The following is an 18,853-nucleotide window of genomic DNA, read 5'->3' as shown; positions in this document are numbered from 1 at the left end:
GTCACTGGCACTCTGGGGCGCCTAGCTAGCTCCTGCTCCTCCTCCTTCGAACCCTCCTTGGCCATCAACTCCCTGTGAAGCAACTTCAAAATCTCCACATACTCCCCTTTCCAAATGTTCTCCTTAGTTGCCAGGGACAAGTGTGCCCCCAGCGGTTTCGCCGCCCCATATAAGGGAGCTTCCGGACCGGCACCTCACAACTCTCCTTCGCCCCCATGCCAGCCGCCGCTGACCCACCGGCCTTCGCCGCATCCCCCGCCCCAGGGCTCACCGCCGCTGCATCGCCCGTCGCCCCTTCCTTCTCCGTGCACACGCCCGTATCCATCACATACCTACCCTTCACCAGCCTCAACAAATCCCCCCCTTCAGCCTCCGTACCCACAGACACCCTGCCTCCTTGAGGCGTGCCGAAGCCACTCCCCCCGGCATCTGTACCCCCGACACCTGGCCTCCATGAGGCCCGCCCAAGCCACTCCCCAACAGTGTACCATCCTCACCTGGCCTCAAGGCTGGCGTGCGCACCGGATCCCGCCGCCTAACCAGCTCCACTGGGGGGGGGGTCACTCGCGGCACCGTCTGCCAGGGGCGTACCTGCAAAATACTGCCAACAGCATTACTCATTTCCCCCCCTCCCGAAGTTCCCCTTCCTCCTCCGACTCCATCTCACCGCCTACCCCTCCATCCCCTAACTGCCTCGTGGGGCCCCCACCTATGCTCACCCTACTCAAACCGCCTTGTCCCTGCACGTCTCATCAACACCTCCAAGTCCACGTTCTCTCTCCCCCCACTCTCTGCCTGGTAATTCGCATAGCCTGACACATTTGCGCTCCATCCCCGTCCCCCGGCGGCCGTTCCGACCCATCGGGGGGGGGGGCGGAGGAGACCTATGGCTTTGCCATCCGTTATCCACACAGGCATGGTCCCTCAGTGGAGCGCGGCCGCCCGTACAAGGCAGAGCCGGCCTATCCTCTCGGCGGGTTGGAGCCGCATGCTGCTCACCCGAGCCCCCAGCCAACTGCTCCTGCCAAGAAAAAAGGGGGGAAGTCCAGCATGCCGAGGAAAACTCAACCCCCTCACTTCCCCAATCCCCTGGCGCCCCCTCCCCCAGGCCGCGGAATGTCCCCCCACCCCCATCCCACCTCCCCCAACCCTCACCCCTCGCGTCCCCCTACCCCCACGCCTACCCCCACTCCCCACATGCCCCACACCCCCGCGGGTCCGCCGCCCCTACCACCTCGTGACTCCGCGCACCGTACCCCCAGCTCTCCTCCCCCTCCCTCCCCCCCTGTCTGCCCCCACCCCCGTGGCGAAACCTCGCCCCTCCCCCGCCCTCCAGCCACCGACGCCTCACCCCCCCTCCCCACCATCACCCCCACCCCCCGCAGCGACCCCGATCTGCTGGGCCCCACCACGCCCCCCTCCGACGATGACCCCCAGTCCAACTCGCTCTCCCCCCCTTTCCCCCCCCTCCACCTCCGACTCCGTAATCCACAACGGGGAGCCACCCCCCCCTCCAGCTGACCTTCCTGCTCCACCCTTCCCCTTGCAACCGGGGCCGGCCTCCCTCCCCCCACCTCCCCACACCCTGGTCGCCAGTCGTCCCCCCCTGTCCCTCCCCCCGAGCACGCCTCCCTCCAGCACCACCGGCTCCTGCCCCCCCACCTCCCCCAGCCGACACCTGCAGCCTGGCACCCCTTCCCCTCTTCTTGGCACCCCCTTCGCCCCTCACGGCAGCGCCAGCCCCCCCTGTCCCCCCGCGCCCTCCCCCGCACCACGGCCGCCGCGGGCTCACATTCAGCCCCCCGCCTCCCCTACGAACACCAGCGGCGTCTTCGTCGCTCCTCCCCCTTCCGTGCCGCTCCTCGGCCTTTCTTCGGCGTCCCAGACGCCCACCGACCACCACCGCGCATCACTCCCCCTCCCTTACCCACCCCTTCCTCCCTGCGTGGCTTCGATCGAGGCGGCTCACAGGCCCCGCCGCCGCAGCGCCAGCAGCAGCGCGCCGCGGTGGCCTTACCCTCACGTCGCCGCGGAGCAGGTCCATCCTGCCAGCTTCCCCCAAGAGGTGCAGGGCTTCACGCACTCGGGGATCCGAAACTGCCTCCTCCGCCATGCCGCACCGCCAGGTAATCACGCCCCGACCCTTCCGACACTGCGAGTCACACGATTGCTGCACGCCGGTACCGTCGAATTCACAATCCTCACGCCTCCCGCCGCTCACCAAAACCTTACCACTACCAGCCCTCCTAACACTCTAAACTGCACACAAAATATTCCCTTGTCTACAAAACCACAAAAACGCTCCTGCCAATACTCGGCTGCTGGGTCACTGTCCCTACAATGGTGAACAGCGACCCAAAATGGCCGGTCTTATATCCCCCCCAAGCCCAAAAGTAGCCCAAGATAGCCCAAATCCTCCCGAACAGCCCAACCAGCCCAAACCTACTTCCTGTCCTCCTGTCATTCCTGTCCCCCTCCCCTTCCTCCCGGGGCCCCTAAATTCACCGGGGGGGCGAGCCGCCCTCCGGTCGGCCACCCCCGCAAAGCCCCATTAACAAAAAGGGAGGACATCAGGGGAAAATCTCAGTCAATATACAGATTAATATTGACACATTAATCTAGATTGGAGAAACTGCCGTGCCATGAGAGAGATACATCAATTATTTAAGCCAAAAGTCATTCATCTTTTAAATGATCTAAATAGTTCTTATTCATCATTTCTGTGTGGCTTAAAGCTAAATTAGAGGGATACAGTGAAGACTTATGCTTAACCTCGTGAGCAAGGTATCTGTGATACCGAAACGCGTAGAGGATTGTGGCTGGAACTACGCTGTGATGAAATAAAAAGAACTTACATCGCACCATACGGAATGGTTGATTTTTATTGCAAAAGCTGAGTGCGCGAGAAACTGCTTCGGCAAAACGGAAGGTGATTAAAAGCAGCAAGGCTCTGCTGCACTCAGAACGCACCGCCATAGAGCGCCGTGGAGTCCTAAACGGGGCCACTCTGGAATATATATATATATATATATATATATATATATATATATATATATATATATATCAAACAAGTTGCAGCACTTAGCCAATCCTCCTCCATACGACACCGGTGTGTAAGTAGTAGATCTCTCCGATCTCCTTTCTTCTGTATCAGGATAATTCGTACCAAAAGACGGACATGGACCCAAAGTAAGCGCTCAAATAATTTTACTTCGTTTGTTGCCATAACGCGTTTCGGCTCTGACGAGCCTTGTTCATATGACATGATGGAACATTCATTCTGTGCATTTTTAAAGTGACAGTGCAAATAGTTAAAACATCACATGACCAACAATTCATAGACATAGAGAAAATCTACACGAGTACTAAACACCTTTAAAGCATAAAAGAACTTTAGGTAAAATACCACATAACCCCCAGGTTTCCAATCTTTTTTCAAAATATGAAATCGATCAAGGGGCATAAATAAATATTATGTATGCATGTTACTGGAAAAATAATAAGTATAATACTAGAATATCCAGATAATTTACTGAGCTACTGATGATGACTCATATTTCCGCGTGGATATTAAGGTGCACTGTGGCATGTCTATCTATTGTAGCTTATGACCAGTCACCGCAATTAAAATATGCCAGCAGGCTAGTAAAGAGAAAATGTTTATTTTTCTCCGGATATGTGATAAATGCCCACCAATACATGATAGTAGGTCATTATGTGATGTCAAAAGAATGATGTCCAAATTGTGCCTAAATTGTTGTGTAAAAGTATAACATGATAAATTAATTCAATTAAATATCTACTGCAAGTAAACTGCTGAGCTAATTTTTTGTACTATCAGCGTAATGGTTGTTCATCTGCCTCAGTATCATGTTTAACTCATGCAGGTGAGTCGCATATGGAGCTGTGATGTGTGTTCAAATAACACTGGTTGCTTATGGTGGGAGCCGGATGAACTTTAAAAAGGTGTAAAATAATATCTCATGATGCAGTAGATTAAAGGGAAAATGACCCCGCAAATCCTGATCTCAAACAATCCAAGACATACTAGTCTAAATGTACACGTTCCCTTGGGACACAGAATACCTATAGGTCTATTGAGTGTGTACAGCCGTACACAACTCATGATAAAGTGCAAATGTAGCTGTGCAAATATGCTGTAACCCTATACCATATCCTGTGTAAACATACATCATGGGTAAATATACATGCTTTTCAATAAATACATATATAAATATACATATGAATATAAATAAATATGCACTCGGCACATAAATACATCCCGATAAAAAAATTGTTAAAACACCGTATGATAAAACGGTATACATCATAAATTGATCTCCCAGAATGTGTGGAGACCAGACCTATATAAAGCCAAGCACAGCAATATCAAAATCAAACCTAAGACCGTATTGTACCAACCCATGAGTATGACATTAAATTAATGTTTAGATACACGTTTATAAATCCTCCTAAACATTAAGACCTCCTGGATGTTTGGTATCTAGTTGTAGTATGTACCTAGTCTCCAATTTTCTCAATTTATGGTCTCTGTCATCTCCACGTCTGCTAGGCGGTATTGTGTCAATCACAAAGTAGCTAAGATCTTTATTGTTATATTGGTGGAATTCCCTAAAATGACGAGCTACTGGGTATGTGTTATCTTGGATTGTGATTGCACGGAGATGTCGGAGGACCCGTTTGTTAATTTGTAGCTCAGTGCTACCTATGTACTTAAGGCCACAAGGGCACATGAGTACATAGATAGCAAATTCAGTTTTGCAGGTTATAAGTTTTTGAATTTGGTATTCTCCGTCACTAAACGGAGTGGAGTATGTACTGGTATTCACTCCATGGATACACGCTTTACAAATCTTGCATTTGTAAAATCTTTCTGCGTCTGTAGCCATGTATTGTTGTCAATAATCTCAAGTTTGGTCATGACTAGACTGTCTCTCATTGATGGCGCTTTACTGTATGTGATGGACGCCCTCTGCGGTAGCAGAGGTCCAATCACTGGGTCATTGAGGACGAGAGGCCAGCTAGATTGTAAAATTTTCTGAATGGCTTTGTGTTGTCGACTGTAGCCCAGAATCATGCGAAATTCATTGGTAATCTGGCTAGTCCCTGATGAGTTGGAGACTATATGTGTTTGTTTGTCTCTGAGTTCATCCCAGGTCATGCTCATAGATTTAGAGATGGCCTGAGTAATGCTGGTGGGGGTGTAAACTCTCTCTAAAAATCTAGATTTGCTGATATTCTGAGCTCTTTTTAGATCAACCTCATTACTGCATATCCATCTAAGGCGAAGCATCTCACCATACGGTATGCTGTTGATCAGATGTCTAGGGTGTGAGATGTGTGCATGCAAGGTAGATTTGCCTGCTGTCTCCTTTCTGTAAAGTTGTGTCTCTATCTTTTTGTTATGAACATAAACTTGCGTATCAAGGAAGTTAACTGATGCCTCACTGATAGTTGCCGTGAATTTTAGGTTTAGGGAATTGCAATTAATCTGAGTGATAAACTTCTGTGCCTTGCCACACTATCTGGATGTCATCGATATAGCGGAGCCATAGTTTAACGTTGCTCTCGACTATATTTTGATATTCAATGTTGAGAACCAGCTCCTCCCACCAGCCCATGTGCAAACATGCATAGCTGGGGGAGAAGCTGGCCCCCATATCAACCCCCTTCTCTGTTGGTATAGCAGAATATTGAACATAAAGATGTTATTATTTAAACAAAACTTAATCATAGAGACAAGCATCTCGCTGTGTTCTTGATCTTGTATGGGACGTTGCGCCAGATAGTGTTTATGGCATAGATTCCATCTGTGTGTTGGATGCTGGTATAGAGTGCAGTAACGTCTAGCTCTACCAGCAAGTAATCTTCCTGCTACACCACATCTTTGATTTTTCTGATAAAATCACCTGTGTCCCGAACATATGACGGCACGTTTTTAACAATATCTTGTAGAAAATAGTCTACATATTTGGACGAATTTTCCAGCAGCCCATCTCTTGCTGTGATAATTGGACGGCCAAGAGGTTTGTCCACATCTTTGTGTATTTTCGGAATGAAGTATATTGAAGGAGTAGTGGGATTATCTTTTTTGAGAAATGTATATTCATCATCACTGATTAAATCTTTTTCCTCCACGCTGGCAATTTCTTATAAAAGTCCTGATATGTTTTTCATATTTGCCGTATTGCTCCGACTATAGCATGATCTGTCATTGAGTTGACTGAAAGCTTAATTTTTATAGTCAAAGAACAATGTTCCCACCTGTGTCATTGTTACGAATGACTATGCCTTAGTTCTTTTGCAATTTTTGAATCAGGCTATTATATTTTTGAGCCTGTCTGCTGTATTTTCTTTTGGTCGTGAGCACTGATTTGTTAAGTTTTTTGATGCATGACGTAACAGTTTCATGGAACACATCTACTGAGTCACGCGGAGCTATCGGGTTGAATGTGGATTTTAGTTTGAAAGGGGTCATGACCCTAGTGCTTCTGTGACTGATCGTGCTATCAATGGATCTACTTTTCAGGATGTTGGCTGGTTTCTCCAGCCCAAAGTTATTCAAGTTCAGGGAAGAGAGGAAGATCTGATTGTGTTAAGTTGGATTGCGTTCCCACGTCCTCATCGATTCCCCTTTTCTGATGTTGTGTGTTATCTCCCTGAAACATGTAATATTTTTTCAATTTTAGCTTTCTGACCCCTTTGTAAATGTCCATCCTGGTTGATAAGTAATCAAAATCATTGTATGGGCAGTATGAAAGACCGAGACTTAAAATACATGTTTCCTCTGATGTTATTTCCATTTGGGTTAAAATGACTACAGATTTGTTGTTCGTTACCGAGTGGCTTATCTCTTCTTCCAATATCCCTGGCCTGTTTTTTTGTTGCTGTTTACGGCATTTTCCAGCTTTGCTCCTCTGCCATCGCCTGTAATTTGTGATTGTCCTGCGTGATTCCTTTAGGGTCTTGGTCGAAGAGTTTGTCTCCTCTCTGCGCATAAAAAATTAGGTTCTTCACCAGGTGATGGCTTTGCTTTCATTTTCAAATAATCTTTATTTCGGTCATAGACCATAAAAGATACAAACATACAGTCAATTTAAAACATCATTATGACAATGTTCATCAACATTAAAAAGAAGTACTCAATCCGATATCATAAAAGCTAAAAACGTGGTTAAAAAGGAAGTACAAATGTTAAAAAGGTTAAAAGGAGGTACAACAAGGACAAATACTGAGCAAGCGAGACACGTGTATCAAACCTCAAGATGGACCAGGGATGACCGTTTCAAAGGAAGATATTAATAAATGACCAGTGCCTGCACCACATGGCGAGCAAGAAACGGGAGACTGAAAAAACAACAGGCGGAGAAGTGTCACATTTCAGGATTCTAAATGTCTGATGGTAATGTTTGAACCCCAAATTTCTACACAGTTGGACGAGCCAACGCTGCCTAATAAGCTTATAACATGGGCAGAAGAAGAAAACATGGGGCTCAGTCTCCTGTACACCACACGCTGGACATTCTAGGAGCTTAGATTGGGACCCTAAGTGGTAATGTACCATGTCTAAATTGTACATAGAGTTTCCTCGCTACACTAGGTAAAATCATGTCCAAAAAGGGTTCCAATTTATACTCCTCTTTGATATTGAGAAACTCTATGGTTAAAGAACCCAGCGTAGAGTTACTAAGGATATCCGCCATCTGATGATTACGATAGAGTTTCACCCAGGTCGGCACGTGACATCTCTGCACAGGCAACTTCATGGTTGCTCCAGAGCTCTGAATTGCCCAGCCTCTTGCTCTTATCTTTTATGTAAGCAAACCACTGTAGTTTTTCTATCCCAGGTAGACCCATAAGTTCTTTAACCTCAGATCTAAAGTGCTTCAATTCTGGGGTAGCCCACATCTGCTCCAATATGTTAGTGGACGTAAACCGATTTCTTCATCTATTGGTCTGATTCCTAAATCCATTCTCAAGGGAGTAAGGGGAGTGCTGGCTGGGAGAGCCAATAAAGATCTTAAAAAACAATTTTCTGCCTTGAGAATATATTCAGTTGAAGAGTGTCCCCACAGTTCCGTCTCATAAATTGTAGCTCTTCTAGCTTGAGCTTTGTATATTTCAAGAATAGAGGCCCTTTGTTGTTCTCCCTGGGGGAGTCTCATCTCTGATTCAGGTTAACTACCCCCTGCAGAGCTGAGGTCCGAGTATGTTGTCTCATTGGAAGCACCCACTCTTCTTGACATTGGATTAGATGTCACATTGGATGCACCTGATTGACCTTTTAGCTTGGAGACTCGGAGCGCGTCATACCTTTTGGCAAATGTAAACATTTGCCCTAGATTGTAATCATTTGTGTCCCTTAAAAATGTATATGCTGTGCGTTCTTTAATTTTTCTCTTCCTCTTTTTTAAGTCTCATTAGTGTTTCCTTGCGTAATTTGAGAATTTCTTCTGTCTCACCCAATTTGTCCAGCTCTTCATTTAGTTAATCTATTTCTTTGAGCAGGCTTGTCTTCATATTTTATTAGAATCAAAATTAATTTCCATGAGGACTCAAGGTTGCAGTCTGCCCATTCACGATTTAAATCAGGGTGCGGGGCCTCATAGGTCGGGGGCAGTTAAAATCCTAAGACCTCGGGGGATCCTCTCTATGTCAATGTACCTTTGGAGAGATCTTGACTCCCACCATTTACTTTGTTCCATGCGCATCTTTTTTTCTTATATTTTAAATTTATTTTTCACGGAGTTCACATCAGTTGTACTTGTAGTTTCATTTTGTCTGGCGCTGAAAGTGGCTGAGAGAGTATCGGAGAACATCTCCATTGCGGCCGCCTTTCTTTCCTGCACCATGACTGCTGTCATTTTGGAGTTTAAGGTGCTGAATAGAGTCACGAAGCTATTTGCCGTGCAAATCCGGCTGGGCTCACTCGAGGCGCACAATCCTCCATTCCAGAATACCCTAAAGTCCAACCTGGACAAATCCGTGTCTTCCCAGTCTTCCAACTTGGTTTTCACCGTTCTTCACAGGATACTGGCAAAATTATGGGTTCTGAGGCGTCAAAAGCGCAAATTCCTTTGTCGGACTGTAATGTTTCCAGGTGACACTGTAAGCTGTATTCCACAATGTGCGTCGTCCTGCAATATATGCACACTAGTCTTTATGGGTAAGAGAAGGAAGTTTTGGCACTCTGGTGACAGGTAAGATGTGCTTTATTATTTGAGAGCCATCAGTGATGTCACTGACCATATCATGAGTGATGTAATATTTGAGGTCAAAAGAAGTGCATTGCAGGGGCGTAACTTATAGTTAGCTTAGGTAACTTAAACTGCTAGATTTCTATGGTTTTGTAGGAGTGAAATCTAAGCTAACTATAACATCCCTTAAACATTTGGTTTTTTTCAGTGAATTACTAAGTTTTTTCAAAATGTTGTTTCCTAACTATAATGTTCCTGTAGCATTTGTTTTTTTCCGTGAAATTCAACATTTTTTCAATTATTTTTTCTAACTATAACAACCCTGTAACCTTTTTTTCCAGGGAATTTCAACAATTTAAAATAAATTATTTCCTACCTGTAAGTATTGAGAGTGGGTGTGTGAGTGTCTTTACAGGTCAGTGAGTAGGTGTATGAGTGGCCGTATGTGTCTGTGAGTGGGTGTGCGAATGGCTGTATTGGTTTGTGAGTGATGCATGAGTAGCTGTATGGGTCTGTGAGTAGGTATGTGAGTGCATGTGTAGATCTGTGAGTGGTGTGGGAGTCCCTTTGTAGGTCTTTGACTGGGTCTGTGATCGCTACTATGGGTCTGTGAGTGGGTGTGTGAGTGACTTTGTGGGTCTGTGAGTGGTGCTAGGGGCCAGTAAGTCGGTGTGTGAGGGCCTGTGTTGGTCTGTGGGTGGGTGTATGTGTGCCTGGGTGCGTGTCTGTGAGTGGGTGCCTTTGTGGGCCTGTGAGTGATGCTATGGGTCTGTGAGTGGGTGTGTGAGTGGGTCTGTGGATCTCTGAGTGGGTGTGTGAGTGACGTTGTGGGTCTGTGAGTGGTGCTAGGGGCCAGTGAGTCGGTGTGTGAGGGCCTGTGTTGGTCTGTGGGTGGGTGTATGTGTGCCGGTGTGTGTGTCTGTGAGTGGTTGCCCGAGTGCCTATGTGGGTCTGTGAGTGGTGCTATGGTTCTGTGAGTGGGTGTGTGAGTGGGTCTGTGGATCTCTGAGTGGGTGTGTGAGTCCCTGTATGTGTAAGTGACTAGGTTTTTGAATGGCACTATGTTTTTGGATATGGTTTGGGTTCTACCTGCTGGAAGATTTACATCGGAAGTAGTATATGTCCACTTAAAAAACAAATCCAAGAATATATAAGGGCAAATAAAAATCATGATGAGAAGTATCCAGTGGCAACACATATCCTGACTGCTCATCCTGAAAGCGCGGGGGTTTAATTCAATGCTTCAGAACAGGTCAACCCCAATCAAAGAGGAGGCAATAGGAAAATTCTATTGAGACAAGCAGAGGCGAAAAGGATTGCCAAAGCTAAAACTGTGGTTATGGGCTTTCACATAAATAATGCATCTGCAAAGGAAATCAATTGTAGGTACTAGAAGAGTAGCATACACCTGCAGGTACACAGGGACCGTCTATCCTATTATTGGTCCAATTTAGTTGAAGTGTAATTTATAATATGTTAAGCATTTTATTCACTTGTTGGGAGATGATTGAGTCCTCTTAAATTAATGGCATGTATTCAAGTGAATCAGGAAGGTAGCATTTCATACCTAATACTGATAACATATCATGTATTTTGCAACATGGAGCTTTTTGCAATTTGAGAGTAGGAATATGGCTTTATAAAAGTTAAGGTATAACACCATTGAAAGCGTTGTCCCTTAACACAGAAGTTGTCCTTTGAATACAATAGAGATGACAACCTTTTTATGGTTTGTCATCAATGAAAAGATCCATATGTGATAGATTCTTATTGACCAATAAATGTGAATATGGATTTATAAACGCATGCTCACGGGTACAACCCAGTGAATACCCTTTTATTTAAAGTTTTTCCCCATTCAAATATGGCAGTGGTGGTCGAGAGGATAATCCAACTTTGATTTTTAGATAATTTTCTGTTTTAGTTATATACAGCTTTTTTCCTGTCAAATATTCTGGTGATGGTTGAGAAGATAGTGCTACTACGACTTTCAGATCATTTCCCACAGACACGTCAGAGGATTTCCTGTTAATTATGTATAAAAGCACATATCAAAATAGCATGCTGTTTTACAGGACATGCGGACGATGCACAGAATGCTTAGGGAGAGGATGTGGCTGGGGATAGGATGTGGCCTAACGGCTAGGGCGGTCGATTTCAAACTGGGGCACCAGGTTTGAGTGTCGCAATTAAGCTCAACTTCCTGTGATTCTGGGCAAATCACTTAATTTCCCCAAGCCTAACAAAAACGAATGTGTCCTTATGTAACGCAACTGATGCTCATGTAAAGCGTTCTGGTACCTAATACCTTCGGGTCAAGTTTACGCTATATAAAACTCAGAAGAAAATAAATAAATGGGAACAACATTTTTCACTTGTAAGCATTATCTGCATGAGTGGGACCTATTTTTATGACGGTGGGAGTCAGGATGGTTGTTTCCCTTTTTTGTCATTTAAAAAAAAAAAAAGGGGCCCTTGGAGAAGTCGGATGGTCTCTTGTTAATTGTACATAGGACATACCTTGAGTAGCCTGATGCTTATGTATTATACGTACGCTATATGTCAAGTTGGGCTGAGACATTATGGCTTGTTAATTGTGCATAGGGACGTACCTTGAGTAACATGATGTTTGTGAATCATACGTATGCTATATGGCAAGTTGGGCAGAGACATTATGGCTTGTTGGTGAGCGTAGTGGATTTCTTTGAAAGAGTGCTGTGGATGTGAAATGGTGCTTATGCTGTTTTTTGGTAGTATCTATTTTTAGCTGTCTTACATCTGCCTATTTGAGAACACTTTGCTCTTAATGGAAGACCGATGTTCGGTATATTTATCTTTTTACTTGACCAATCATAATACCAATTTTAGTTGGATTTTAAGTCTATGTTTATCTAGAACACTATCCATGAAGATTTCATGAGGAACTAGAGGGGTACTCATAGTGATGTGACTATTAAATGATATTGAGTTAGGTATCAGGCCCAGGTCTTGGTGTCATGATTATCTTCTATTACATTTTTAGGACCTTAAAGGTAAATCTTCACACATTACTGGATGACCCCAAGTGGCAACAGACATTTGTAAATGGAATTGGATTAAAGTATTAACTTTTCTGTTCAATTGGTTACTATAGAGAGGTTTGAATCAACAATAAAAGGGTACCTATAAAAGAAAGATTTAGTGCTGTGATTGTGAATAAGAGGCATAGGGGTGAGATTTTGAATGGGCCCGGATTAGATTAATGAATAATGTTTACTGAGAGTGAAATTAATTAGGTGCTATTATCTTTAATACTCATAATGTATCATATTCAAAATCCTTATGGATAATTAATTGGTAGTAGGTGTCTTCACTTAACCACCAGATAAGTCTTACTTTATTAATGGTATTATAAAGCTGTTGATAATACTATGTTGTGTACACCCATAATGTTGAATTATACATTTTAAATATTGTGCTTGCATTTGGATATTTTCACTGCAGTGCCATGCAAATGAAGAACTGTTGGACTTTACCAAAATATTATATGTATGTTCTGGTTTTTAAAATGTTTTTATATGCATGATGGTTTTAATTATATGTGTATAAATTGTAAGTACTATGTATATTTTTTTAGGGATGAATCACATTGCCTACGGCTAAAATAAAAAGTGTTTTTATAAGAAGATCGTCAATAAACAAGTGAACATGACTTGCTTATTGTATTACATGGCTGCATGCCGGATGGCAGTTGAGGAACTGCCAGCTCTCGACAAAGCCCCCCCCTTCCTGTGATTCAAACACGCCCACTAATTGTTTGAAATACTGGACCCTGGATCCTTCTGGTCAGAACCTTCCTCGTTGGTGGCTACTTCCAAGCTGCAGCAAAAAAATTGTTACTGGGAGTACATCTACAAGTCTTTTTCGTAGTTCCTCACTTGGTAGGCTGACAGATCACTTCCTGTCTACTAAGGATTGTCCCTTTTATGAACTGTTTCTTGACCTCCTGCTCCAGCAATTAGAAAAAACTTTATATTTAAATTTCGCTATGACACATTGGAACTGGGGTCATTCATGGCACTATGGAGCTCTAACAGGAGTGCTGCTTATTCACCTGTATGCACTTTGTGTTTGCTAGCTTAAAATGAAACTACACACCATGTGCTATTTTTCTGTCCAGCATATGCAAAGCCTAGAGGGAAATGGATACTCCTTCTGTGCAAGTATTATGACTTTCAGAGATACCAGGAGGCAATGAGAATCTTGAAGGGCAATACATCTATTTACACTATTTTGCACCTAAGTAAGTTTTTATTCATGACTGGGTAAATAAGGAAAGCTTAAGGTCTTAATTGTAGCCCAGGACAAACTGCCTGTTTGCACTGGCTACTTGTTTTGCACATGAACACGTTTGTTACTCCAGGTTATGTTACGCGACTTGTTTGACATTCCTTTTCAAGAGGTTTTATGACCGGTTTTAAGTGATTTTAAATGGTCTTAACAATTTCAAAAAATGATTGATTTATTGTCTGCATCTTTCAAGAAACCAATTTTATGAAATAAACTTCATAAGAACATGGCAGCATAGAAATTTGAAAATATTAATGACAGAATTCTATAATTTCAAAATATCTTTCTTTTGGAGTGCTGAGTTACTTTACTTTATATTGACAAGGCCATTCGTCAATGTTTTCTGGTCCTAGATACTTGTGCACCCTTTTTGCCTGTGTATTCTGTACTAATAAGTGATAGGTGCGATGTTAGCTGCATCAGTCATTCCTCTATAAATCATAAGTTATAAATTGTATTGAAGAAACCAAGGTAAAGGAGAAACAATAGACAAATGTGTGGGCTGCCCAAAGGCAATAAATCCAAAGGTGACTTTCAAAATATGACTTACGAGCAGAGAGATAAATGTAAAAAGTACAAGAGAGGTTATGGACTAAGATGGAAATATCACTGCAGGCTACATTCCTTATGAAAAGAACTCAAGAAGATACAGGAAAGATCTTGGGTGGATTCTCATGGTGAAATCAGAGATTGATTTAGCCATTACAAATTAGATGACATCTTGGGTTATTTCTGAGAATATGGGACTTCAAGTGACATAGGTCTTCTGGAAAATGTGTGTGGTAGATAAGTGGGAGCCTATTTTAGGGAGGCTATATCAAGAAGCTGTGGGCATCAGATTGGATATTTTGGCAGACTCCCCAGTGCATGTTATTATCTCAAAATGAGGTATCCTAATTAAAGAACATGTGGAAGGATTTAGTGTGAAGTTTGTAAATGTTTTTAGCTACAAATAGGACAATATTCAGATTTTAAATATAGAATTGTTCTCAAGGAAGATACAATTCCAATGAGACTCTGTATGAGGAATGTTCCTTTATGTTACAAAACAAAGCTGAAAGAAATCATAAATGATTTGTGTAATAGAAATATCATTGAGCCTATAAAAAGGTTTCCATTGCATTTATAGTATTGTTACACAGAAGTTATTTTTGTGTATTGCCTGTAGGAGTTTAAATATGTCATATGAATAAGTCAATAATACCATATGGGTAGATCACCATTCCATCCAAAATATTTTTTTTAAACTGCTTACGTTGGTAGAGCTGTGGTGTTTCCACCTTAGATCTAGCAATTAGCACTGGAGGAGGATAGTAGTCATTTTGCTTTTACAACACCTGAAGAGATGTACCAGGACAAACAGGAGCCCTGTGGCCTCACTTCTGCAGCATCAGTCTTCCAGAGAGTTATGAAGGACACTGTTTAAGCAATCAAATGCAAAACTAAATTCCCTTCCAAGATGATATTTTGGTCTTTGGCAACGATTTTGCTCAGCATGATAAAATCTTAGGAATGTCTTAGGCACATTAATGGAAAGAGGTGCTATGCTTAAGTTGAAGAAGTATACATTTAAATGTGATGTAGTGGAGTAGTTGGGTCAACCATTTCTAAAGCAGGTATTAAACACAAAACAGAGCATTTTAAGTCAATTGAGCTAGCATCCCAATTCAGAATAGGAACCATTACCTTGCCTAGGCCTCATTGAGTTTTATTCCAGTTCATAAAAGAGTATTCAATTGAAGTTGAACTCATAAGAGTGTTATTTTTTTTTAAATACGTGAAATACGTGTAGGGGGTGATCAAGAGAAGTCAATAATGTTTCCGAAAAAGAACATTGTGGGTGGCAGTTTATAAACCCATATGTTTTAGGCAGGGGATGTGTTGTCGGCAGTAGATTCTAGCGAGTGTGGTCTAGAAGCTGTTTTAATACAACTGGACCACAAAAAAAAGATGGGTTGTGGTGAAAGGGTCCAGATCTTTAACCCCTTCAGTGCTAATGACAAGGGTAACTCGTCATGGAGTTTCCATTGATTTCAATGGAAATTACATGAAGAAGAGCAAATACCCTTAGCATCCAAGTGGTTAAGGAAAGTCAGAAAGACTAATTCAAATGTAGATCATGAATTGCTGGCATGCACCTGGGCAGTGGAATATTTCAGAACATTTTTGTTGGGAAGGAAGTTGATGAACAGAACAGTCACAAGCCTTTAGTTAACTAACTTGCTTCATCTGGGAGGAGGGAGAATATTAACGGCTAGACTGGGAAACTTGGGCACTAAACTTCATTACTTTCGGTTTTAGATTGACTATATGTATGCCAAGCAGAATCTTCATACTGACTATATGTCAGGGTTGCCATTAAATTTACAGACCAAAACTCGACTGATGGTGAACAGTCTGAGGTTGCATTCACTATCAGTGATGTGAGCATTAGTAAAGAAAAAACGAACTCTGAGCAGGAATGGGACAGAATGATGAGTAGTGATATGTTTTTATGAGTGTGAAACAATATATCAAACCAGAGGAGAGACAATTACATGGAGGACCGAAGTCATTGCTGAAAGTACCTTATTAGTCTAGTGAGGGTGACAATATTATTTCTCTCTAATGTTTAAGGAAAAGTGTTATTGTTGAAAAGTAGGTTTTCAAACAAGCAGGCCGTTAAAGTGGGTAAAAGAGTAGAGCTCATTAAGTTTAACGCAGGAAGAACAGCCCAGCCACCCAACAAAGGCTGCCTCTAGGACCGTTTGAATACATACATTCCATTAGTAGCACAGGCTGGTAAACATTCTAGATCCATAACAAATGATGTCATCAGAAGGAGAGGTGGAAGCAAATTACCACACATCTCCCTTACTAATAGAATAGCAAACAAAAGGATAAGTTACTAGCTTGCATAAAATCAAGGTACAGGTTATGCACAAAAATGAAAAAACAGAATTTAATACACCTACCCCCACATGCATCATTGTTGTCGTTTGCGATTCCTTAATTGCGAAAATTAAGGAATCGCAATTAAGGAATCGCAAACGGCAATGCATCAAAAATTCGCAATTTATTTTGGGATTCCTTATTTTTCCTTATTTGCGATTCCCAATTTTGCGAATTGCAAATAAGGAATCCCTTTACATTGATTCCTATGGGCCTAGAGGTCCATAGGAATCAGTTGGAAGGCATTCTCATTTTGCGATTCGCAATTAAGGAATCGCAAAATGAGAATGCATTTTCAAGGGTGCAGGGGGGGGTCCGAAGGACCCCCGCCTGCACCCCTGAAATTAAACTTTAAGTACATTTTTCACACACACATGCCCAAAGGGCATGTGTGTGTTTAAAATTAAACTTTCAAAAATGCACTTATGTGCATTTTTGAAAGTTTTCGTAAATTAGCATGAAGTTTAACTTCATGTTAATTTACCACTTCCAAATTGCGATTTTTTACCCTAAAGAAAATCATGCATTGCATTTAAGAAATCGCAAAATTGCGATTTATAAAATGCAATCGCAATTTAAGAAATCGCAAATAAATTGCGGTTTCTTAAATTGCGAAAAATGCAAAAAAGGTTAATGCATCCCAAATCTATGAATTGCATTCGCAAACGGCCGAATTTTGCGATTCGCACCGTTTGAGAATGCAATTCAGTTTGATGCATGTGGGCATTAGTGTTCTAAATGTGAAGGAGGACGAGTTGATCTTTCTGACCTCCTCCTCAAAACCACGTCTGGTTTGCTTCTAGCCTCACCACCATCATCGTTAGAATCATTGTCACAACCCAACCTCCTTTCCTTGCACACAACAACTCTGCCAAGGTCCTATACTCTGTGATCAGAAGTTTTGACTACATTGTGAAACAATTTAATGACCTTTAAGGGTTTGGTAAATTTGAAACCAGTCACACACCAACCAGGTTTTTTTATCACGTCAAAATCACCTACAACAACCTTAGTGTTTTTGACAGCATGCCTTAAATCATATTGCATTTTGATTTTCAAGCACTTCACATCTTCTCCTCTTTTCCAATCTTGCAACTGCGAGTCAAAACGCTTGCTGGAAAGAAATGTATTCCCCCATGGAGGTTCTAAGAAGGAATCAGGTTCTCTTCCACGAAATAAAAGAAAAGGAGTTTTACCTGTGGTTGTGTGAGGAGTTAATCTCTATATTCCAACACTTTTTATTACCTGATCTTTCCAGTTGAGACAATTATTCTTTGTCAACGAGATCATCTCCTTCAAGACAAGATTAAACCTTTCAACAGTTCCACTAGATTCAGGATGGTAAAGAGTACATTTCTTATGTATAACACCACACGCCAAAAGAAATTCCTCCATTTCTTTCGAGACAAGCTGTACTCCATTGTCAGTAAGCAGTCCTCAGCTTGGACTTCGACTTTCGCCAAACTCATTGCTCCATATACCACAAAAACAGGTAACTTTACTCTTCTAGTCTACATCTAGAAGACACAGCCTGTAAAGTTAGTTACAATTTCATTTTTGATCTGGCCTCCTTGAATCTTCACTTATTAAATTCAGGTCCAACACATATTGCTGGGCATCTTTTGGATCCCATCTTCTCCAATCTTGCAGTGATTTCATGCTCGGTGGTCCTGCCAACTAGTTGGTTGGATCACTATCTGATCAAATTTGGCCTCACACTTCCTATACACAAATCCCCCACAACAAGCCCACAGGGGTCAATGAAAAGAAACTGGACGAAAGTAGATATCAATAGCCTTAATGATTTCTTAGATTCCCAGAAACCTTCATTTGTGCAAAACGTTGATCAGTTTTCCTCCTCAGTGCATAATTGGCTCTTCAAAGCCATAGGTAATTGTTTACCTCTTACAAATAAAAAAAACAATAATCATCGTTCGCCTGCCCCAAGGTACAATGAGTCACTTAAAATCGAAACAACCAGTAAGTAAGATCTTAGAAAGAAAGTGGAGAAAAGATTATACCCCCACGTCCAAACTTGTCTACAAAAATGCCATCAATAAATATCACAAACTCTGCAAACAGGCACGTGCTAACTTTGTTACTTTGACCATTTCTAAAGCAGCCAACTGCTCTAAAACTCTTTTTAATACGGTGAAAGAACTTGCAGGATCCAAAACGTCAATGCAACCTCCTGCAATGACACAGCCTAAGTGTGAGGAATTAGCCTCCTTTTTGATCCAAAAAGTAGATAAAATATATCAAGATATTGTGTCAGAACAGGCAGAACATCTTATCACTGCTCATTATTCACAACCCTTTCTTGATACAGCGTATTCTCCTTCATATCAGACAGAGAAACTCAATGACCCTGTACA

The sequence above is a fragment of the Lissotriton helveticus genome, chromosome 1_2, assembly GCF_964261635.1.
Source record: "Lissotriton helveticus chromosome 1_2, aLisHel1.1, whole genome shotgun sequence".
Classification (NCBI taxonomy): domain Eukaryota; kingdom Metazoa; phylum Chordata; class Amphibia; order Caudata; family Salamandridae; genus Lissotriton; species Lissotriton helveticus.
This window is presented reverse-complemented; position numbering follows the sequence as displayed.